The sequence below is a fragment of the Notamacropus eugenii genome, chromosome 6 (assembly GCF_028372415.1).
Source record: "Notamacropus eugenii isolate mMacEug1 chromosome 6, mMacEug1.pri_v2, whole genome shotgun sequence".
NCBI classification, from domain to species: Eukaryota; Metazoa; Chordata; class Mammalia; order Diprotodontia; family Macropodidae; genus Notamacropus; species Notamacropus eugenii.
In genome coordinates, this window is record NC_092877.1 from 241797194 (window position 1) to 241806842 (window position 9649).

The window sequence follows — 9649 nt, forward strand, 5'->3', positions numbered from 1 at the left end:
TCAAAGCTTTCCTTTCAAAGACTGAGCATCTTATAATTTAATAGCTGCAGTCACCATTTAAAGTTATCTTTGAGACTAAAGATATAAAATCTGACACTGCTTTCATGCACTCTTCCACAATTTTCCAGGAATAAATGGTGCCACTTACCAAGATTTTAGATTCTTTTATTTTATTGTTGTTGGCAAGCTTGAAATCATCTTTTACACTTTTCTCTTTGAACCTCCTCAAAAGTTTTCATAAGCCCTCTTCATTTTCTGCCATCAGAATAGTATCATCTGCATATCTAAGATTGTTTTTTCTCCTGACAACCTTAATACTAGCTTTTAATTTATGTAACCTGACATTTGGAGTAAAGTGTTTTGCACATTAGTTAAATAAATAAAGCAACATAACATAGACTGGTCATACTCTATTTCCAATGCTATAAGAATCAGTTAGTCCATGTTCAGTTCTAAATGTTGCTTCTTGGTCAGAATATGAGTTTATCCAGAGATCGGCATCATAATCTGATATTCTCATCTCATTCAGGGTTTGCCACATTTTACTGTAGTCCACACAATCAAAGATTTTAGTGTGGTCAATGAACAGGAAGACAATGTATTTCTAGAACTCCTTCACTACCTCCATAATCCAAGAAATGTTAGGAATTTTGTCTATAGTTCTTCTCCTTCTTCAAAAAACATCCCTCTCTTCTGTTAATTTTCTGTTCATATATTAAAGACACCTAGCTTGTGGAACCTTGAACATAATCTTGCTAGCATGTAAACTGAATACAATTGTTTGGTCATTTCCACATTCTTTATCATCGCCTTTCTTTAGGATTGGAAAATAGTTAATCCTTTCCAATGAAGTGGCAGCTGTTTTGCTTTCAAAACAGCATCATCTTTTACAGTTTTGACAAAAGATGATCCACTGAAGAAGGAAATGGTGAACACTCCAGCATGTTTGACAAGAAAACCCAAATAGAGAGTACTGAAATGACAAAAGTGATTACATCAAAAGATGAATCCTTCAGATTGGAGGGTGTTTTATATGCTACTGAGAAAGAGAGGAGGACAACTAAAATAGGTCCAGTACTCATTAAAAGGCTGGACAAAAGAGAAAAATAAAGCTTAGCTCTAGATCCATCACATTTTTAAAAAAAGAATTCAAATGCTATAACAATCAATACTGCACACAAAACTGATATATAAGATTTATGAAATAAGGTAAGCTAGATATAATCAAGCAGGAGATTGTAAGATTAAGCATCATCATCTTGGTTCACAATAAATATAAATTGAAGGAAATGGGTGGTTTCAATTTAGGTGATTGCTACATACACTACTGTGAGTAAGTATCACTTAGAAAAAAAAAAAAACAAGTGGTCCTCTGTCAATAAAAGAGTAAGAAAAGATTTACTAGGTTGTAATCTCAAAAATAACTGAATGGCACCTGTTAGAATAAAAGGCAAATCATCAACAAGAGAGTAACATTCCAAGCACTAACACAGTAATATTCCAACCACTAATGCCAAAGTGGTTCCACGGGCCTTCAATATCTGCTAGAAAGGACACACACACACACACACACACACACACACACACGATATCCTATATTTTCAGGGGTTTTGAGTACCAAATTAGAAGATGAAAAGATATTTTGAATAACAAGAAAGTTTGGCCTTGGAGTACAAAATGAAGCCAGGCAAAGATGAAAAGCATGTTTGCATAATAATTCACTGGTCATAACAAACACTGTTTTGATATCTCCAAAAGTGACAGCATATTGACATCACTAGATGGTCAATATAGAAATGCGTTTGATTATATACTTTCCAGCCAAAGGTAGAGAGCTTCTATATCAGGATGGGAAACCTCTGTCATTGAGGTCACCTGCGACCTTGAGGCCAAAGATTCCCCACCCCTTCTAAGCAGTCAGTTAAACAAATCTGGAGCTGAGTGTGACTCACATCATTAGCTTATTATTGAAAAATTCAGACTGAAATATAAGAAAGCAGGGAAAACCATCGGATTATATAGATATGATCTAAATAGCATCCCTTAAAATTATGAAGTGGTTTACAAATAGATTAAGCAATTAAATTTGGTAGATAACGTGTGTGAAGAATTATGAACATAGGTCCATAATAATGTACAGGAGACAGCAGCAATCATAACATTCTAAGGAACAAGGAGAGCAAGAAACAAAAGGGCTGTCTGATAAGGTTTTACAGTTAGGTGAGGCAAGAAGAATACCGAAAGGTAAAGAAGAAAGCAAAATATATAAACCTGAATTCAGAATTTCGGTGCATAACAAGTAGAGAAAGGCAAGTTTCCTTTAACGAATAACACAATGAAATGTAAGAATACAATAGAAGAGGAAAGATAAGAAATCATTCAAGAAAATTAGAGATATACAGGAAAAGTTTCATGTAAAAATGGGCATGATAAAAAACAAAGAAAAGCAGAAATTTAACCAAAAATAGAGATTAAGGTGAAGTAGCAAAAGCTGCACAACTGAACTCTAGAAAGGGGCTGAGCCAACATGGTGGAGTAAAAGCAGGGACTTCTTAGGGCTCTGCTCCTCTCCCCTCCCTCCCCCCAAACCCAGGGACATACCTGTAAAAAATGATTCTAAACAAATTCTGGAGTTGCAGACCTCAAATAATGATGGAGTGAAGCAAATCTTCAGCCCTAGTCAGTCTGCAAGGTCAACAAGAAGCATCTATCATGTTGGGATGGGAGAAGAGTACAGTCCAGTTTAGGCCTCAACAGGCACAAACAGGACCTGAGAAGACTTGGGCAGACTGAATCATTAGCATATATGGCAGTTTTCTGACTTAACAACCCCAAAAGGCTGAAGCCAAATTGGATGGTCAGTGGAAAAAACCTGTGTGAGAGAGTAGAGTGGTCCAGCCCCAATCCCAGCATCATGAAGGGGATGGAGCAGCCGATGGAAGCTGCAGTAGCAGAAAAGCCATCAGGAGCAGCTCTTTTAGGAGCTCTAGGTCAACAGATTATGGGGAATGAAGTGGCTGACGATATATCTTCTAATCAGACCATAGCAGAGTGGAAGCAGAGAACTTCCTTGACAAAGAATTCAAAAGTCATGTAATTGAATGGAAAATGAGCAAAAATAGGGGAAAAAGTCGGTCTATGTAATATTACTTTGGTAACAAGGATATTCAAAACATACAAAAATAAGGAGACAACAAAGTCAAAACTCCTACATCCAAAGCCTCCAACGAAATTATGTATTGTTCTCAGACGATGGAAGAGGTCAAAATGAATTTTGAAAGTTAAGTAAGAGAAGTAGAGGAAAAATTGATAAGGAAATGAGAGTGATGAAAAAGAATCATGAAAACCAAGGCCGATGGTTGTTAAAGGGGACCCAAAAATACTGAAGAAAATAACACCTTAAAAATTAGACTAAGGCAAATGACAAAAGAGATCTAAAAAACCAATAAGCCAAATATCTTAAAAAGCAGAATGGGCCACATGGTAAAGGAAGTCTAAAATCTCTCTCAAGAATATAATTCTACATTTCAAATACTTTTTTTTTTTTGCTTCATGTATTTTCACTGGTCCACAATCACTATTATATAATTTAGATCTTTTTCCCTCTCTTCCCTTCCTTCCCCCCTACCTTCCCCTTCCCTCCCAAAGACTGCCTACAATTTTATATAGGTTCTACATTCATTCTTATTGAATACATTTTCATTGTAGTCATGCTGCATAGATGAATTAAAATGAATGGGAGAAACCATATAATAAACCAAAATGTAATACAAAAGAAAAACATCTGGTACATTCTCCAATTGAATTCCATAGTTCTTTCTCTGAATGTGGAAAGCATTTTGCCTTAAAAGACCATTGGGAATTTTTAAAGTCCTCACATTGCACTGAAATTCTAAGTCTACCAGAAAAATTCCTCACACATTGTGGTGGTTGTTGTGTACAAAGGTCCCCTGGTTCTGCTCCTTTTGTTCAGCATCAGATCATATAAGTCTTCTCAGGTCTCTCTAAAGTCTTCCTCTTCATCATTCTTTATGACACAATAGTATTTTATTACATTCATATACCACAATGTATTCAGCCATTCCCCAACTGGTGGGTTATTTCCAGAATTCCTCTGTTATTTCCAGTTTTTGGCCAACACAAAGAGTGTGGCTATAAGCATTTTTGTACGTGTGGGACCTTTTCCAATTTTTATGATCTCTTGGGGATAAAGTTCAGTAAGTGATATTCTGTAGTCAAATAGTATGTACATTTTTGTATCCCTTTGGGGATAATTCCAAATTGCTGTCCACAATGCTTTGATCAGCTCACAGCTCCACCAACAGCGAATTAGTGTTCCAACTCTCCCAGATTGTCTCCAACATTTATTATCTTTCTGTTTTGTCATGTTGGTCAATATTATAGGTGTGATGTGGTATCTGAGAGTAGTTTTTATTGGCATCTTTGTAATAAATAGTGATTTATAACATTTTATATGACTACAGATAGCTTTAATTTCTTCCTCTGAAAACTGCCTATTCATGTCTTTTGATTATTTATCAATTGTGGAATGACTTGTATTCTTGTACAATTCACTCAGTTCTCTATATATTTTAGAGATGAGGACTTTTATCAGAGACACTACTTGAAAAAAATGTTTCCCAGTTTTCTACTTCCCTCCTAATCTTGACTTCATTGGGATGGACTGTGCAAAAACTTTTCAGTTCCGTATAATCAAAATTATCCATTTTGTACGTCATACTGCTTTCTGTCTCTTGTTCAGTAAAAAATTCTTCCCTTCTCCATAAATCTGATAAATATTAGTATATTTATTCCTTACCTCACTAATTTTTTATGGTATCAATTTTTTTACCTAGATCATGTACTCATTTGGACTTTATTCTTGTGTGCAGAGTCAGGCATTGGTCTATGGATAGATTTTGCCACACGTTATCTAGTTTCCTAGAAATTTTTGTCGAACTGTGAGGTCTTATCCCAGAAGCTGGAATCCTTGGGTTTATTAAACAATAGATTGCTATATTCATTGAGTACTATGTCATGAGTACGTAGTTTATTCCACTGGTCTACCAAACTGTTTCTTGACCAGTAACAATTGGTTTTGAAAATTACTGCTTTGTAATACAATTTGATATCTGGCACACCTATGCCACGTTCCATAGCATTTGTTTTCATTAGTCGGATGATATTCCAGGACTTTTCATCTTCCAGATGAATTTTGATATTTTTTCCACCTCTATAAAGTAATTATGTGATAGTTTGATTGGTATGTCAATAAATATGTAAATTAATTTATGTAGAATTGTCATTTTTTTTATATTGGCTCAGCCTATCCATGAGCAACTGATGTTTTTCCACTTACTTAGATCTTACTTTATTTGTGAGAAAAGTATTTTGTAATTGTGTTCCTATGGTCCCTGGATTTTCTTTGACAGGAAGACTCACAAATACTTCATAGTGTCTTCCATAGCTTTAAATGAAATTTCTCTTTCTATCTCTTGCTGTTGGGCTTTGGTAGTAACAAAGAGAAATGCAGAAGATTTTGGTGAGTGCAGTTTGTACCCTGTAACTTTGACAAAATTATTTATTATTTCAAGTAGTTTTTTTTCTTGAATCTCTGCGATTCTCTAAATATATCATACCATCTCTAAAGAGTGATAGCTTAGTTTTTTCTTTGCATATTCTACTTCTTTCAATTTCTTTTTCTTCTCTTACTGCTACAGCTAACATTTCCAGTACAACTTTGAAGAATAGTGGTGATAATGGACATCCTTGTTTCTCCTCTGATCTTATTGGAAAATCATGTAACTTATGTCCATTGCATATAATGCTTGCTGAAGGTTTTATGTACATTCTGCTTATTATTTCTTATAAAGTACTCTTTATTCCTGTGCTCTCCAGTGTTTTTAATAGGAATGGGTGTTGCATTTTGTCAAAAGGCTATTCTGCATATATTTAGATAATCATGGGTTTTCTGTTAGGTTTATTGTTGATATGATCAATAATGTTAATGGTTTTCCTAATATTGAATCAGCCTGCATTCCTGGTATGAATCCTACCTGATCATAATGTATTATTCTCCTGATTAGTTGCTGTATTCTTTCTGCTAAAATCTTACTTAAGTTTTTTGCATCTGTATTCATTAGAGAAATAAGTCTATAATTTTCTTTCTCTGTTTTGTCTTTTTCTGGTTTAAGTATCAAACCATATATGTATCATAAAAAGAATTTGGTAGGACCTCTTCTTCTCCAATTTTCACAAAGAGTCCACAAAGCATTGTAATTAGCTTGTATAAATGTTTGATAGAATTCAATTTTAAATCTATTCAACCCTGGAGATTTTTTCCGAGGGAATTCGTTGATGACTTGTTCAATTTCTGTTTCTGAGATGAGGCTATTTAAGTATTCAACTTCTTCTTCTGTTAATCTGGGCAATTGATATTTTTTATAATACTCATCCACCTCATTTAGATTGTCGAATTTATGGGCATAAAGCTGGCAAAGAAAATTCTGATTATTATTTTAATTTCCTCTTATTGAAGATGAGTTTACCTTTTTAATTTTTGATATCGGTAATTTGGTTTTCTTCTTTTTTTAAGTTAAATTATTCAATAATTTATTAAGTTTATTGGGGTTTTTTCATAAAACGAATTCTTAGGTTTTTTATTAGTTCAATAGTTTTTTTAATTTCAATTTTATTAATCTCTCCATTGGTTTTCAGTACTTCTAATTTCGCATTTACTTGGGGATATTCAATTTGTTCTTTTTCAAGATTTTTCAGCTGTGTGACCAATTCACTGATTTCTTTTATCTCTATTTTATTCATGTAGGCATTCAAAGATATGAACCTTCCTCTAAGAACCTTTTTTTGCAGTATTTCATAACATTTGGTAGGTTGTCTCTTTATTGTCATTCTCTTGAACAAAGTTGTTGATTGTTTCTGTGATTTGTTGTTTAACTCCTTCTTGAGGATTAGATTATTTAGTTTTGAATTAGTTTTTGGACAATCTTTCTTTGGCCTCTTATTACATATAATTTTTATTGCATTATGAACTGAGAAGGATGCATTGACTATCTTAGCCTTGCTGCACTGGATTGTGTGGTTTTTATGTGCTAGTACATGATCAGTTTTTACCTCTGAGAGAAAGGTATATCCCTTTTTATCCCCATTAAATTTTCTCCAGAGATCTGTCTACCTTATTCAGAGTTTTATTCATCGCCTTAATTCCTTTGTTTTTTTGAGGTTAGATTTATCAAGTTCAGAGAGGGGGAGGCTGAGTTTACCAACTAGTATAGCTTTGGTGTATATTTCTTTCTGTAACTCCCTTAACTTCTCCTCTAAGAATTTGCATGCTATATCACTTGGAGCATCTATGTTGAATAATGATGTTGCTTCATTGTTTATGGTGCCTTTTAGCAAAATAGAGTTTCCTTCCTAATCTCTTTTGATTAGATATATTTCTCCTTTTGCTTTGCCTGAGATTAGGTTTGCTACCCCTGCTTTTCGTACATCATTTGAAGCACAGTATAACCTGCCCCAACCTTTTACCTTTGACCTCTGTGTATCCCCCCATTTCAAATGGGTTTCTTATAAACAAAATATTGTTGGATCATAGTTTTTTTTTAACCATTCTGCTATCCGTTTTATGAGAGAGTTCATCTCATTCACATTCAGTTAAGATTATATTCTGTATCTTTCCCTTCAGCCTCTTTCCCACTGTTTGTGCTTTCATTGCTCCCTTCCCCTCCTCAATAGAGTTTTAATTTTTGACCACTACCTCCAAAAATCTTCCCTCCCTTCTTACTGATTACCTCTCTTTTACTCTACTTTACCCTTACTTTTTTTGTGTCCCTTTTAATCTCCCCTCCCTTTCTTTCCCCCTTCTCCTCCTACCTCCTATAGACTTAGTTGGATTTATATACTTATTTAACTTTGATCTTCCCTCCTTGAATCAAATCAGATGATATTACCTCTCACACAATGATCATTTGCCTCTCCTTTTCTCCTCTACTGTAATATGATTTTGTACTAATTATTCCTTTTAAGGAATCATTTTCTCCAAGTAGTTTTTGCACCTCCTTTTCCAATTGTTCAGTTTTCCTTTTTAAAAGCTGTTCTCTTCCGTGAATTCTTTTTTTATACTTTTAAAACCATTGGCCATTTTTTCTTCTACTTACTTCTTCAGCTTTTCCGAGAGCTCTCTTTGTGTATGTGAGCAGTTCATAGTCCCTTCTGAAGTTTCAAATAAGAGTACAGTGTTTGTTCTGACTTCTTTGGTATTCATGTTTTTTTCCTTGATTCCATAGAATGATTCCACCATCTTTTCCTTCTTGCATTTCTTCTGTGGGCTGATAGTCTCAGATGCAGCTGCTGCAGATACCTAGTGCTTCATCTGAGGCTCTCATTTGCTCCGCTTGCCTAGACTCCTGACTTGCGCTGCTATTCTACCATGCTGCTGTTGCCTTACGCCACCCAAGGGTTTTTCTCCTGGGACCTGAAGAGGTCAGGACATGCTGTGCTGTGCTTTGTGCTCCTCTACCCCCTTGGAACAGATCCTTCCCATCAACCTTCCAGTCTGTCCTGAGCTGTGGATCTGCCACAATCTGTCCCCTATTGGATTCTGCACCTCCAAAATTTGGCCAGATTCTCTTTTTAGAATGTCTGAAGGAGTTTGCTTAAGAGCTTAAGTGAGAAGTTACTTTCACTCTTCCATATTGACTCCACCCCCTCAAGAAACTATTTAATTAACAATTAGAATGGTGTAGATGAAAATTAATGACTTTATGAAAAATCAAGAAATTACAAAACAAAACCAAAAGAATAAAAGAAAATAGCAGGCAATGTGAATTGTCTCATGTGAAAAGCAACTGACCTGAAAAATAGATCCAGGAGAAACAATTTAAAAATTATTACATTTCCTGACAGCCTTGACCACAATACGGCCTAGGCATCATCCTTCAAGGAATTGTTGATTTTCAACAATCTATGAAAGAAAATTGTCCTAGAGGGAAAATGCACCTTCTAGAATCAGAGGATAAAATACATATTGAAAGAATCCTCTAATCATCTTCTAAAAGAGATCCCAAAACGACAAATCCTAGGAATGTAGTAGCCAAATTCCAGAGTTCCCAGGTAAAGGAGTAAATATTGCAAGAAGGCAGAAAGAAACAATAGAGTACTATGGAAACACAATTAGGATAATACAAAGTCTAGCAGCTTCTACATTAAGTGATTGGAAGGCATGGTATATGTTATTTCAGAGGTCAAAGGAGCTAGGATAAAAACCAAGAATCATCTACCAAATAAAATTCAGTAAAACACTTCAGGGGGGAAAATGGCCATTCAATGAAATAGAGAACTTTCAAGAATTCTTGATGAAAAGACCAGAGCTGAATAGAAAATTTGACTTTCAATAACAAGAATCTAGATAAGCATGAAAAGGTAAACTTGGTAGAGAAATCCTAAAGAACTTAGTGAAGTTGAAATGTTTACATTCTTACACTGAAAAATAATATTTGTAACTCTTGAGATTATTCATAGCATTAGGGTATATACATATATTGCATACATACATAAAATAATATTTGTAACTCTTTATTTTATTATGTATATAATATACATACATGATATGTAAAATGACATATATGTGTAT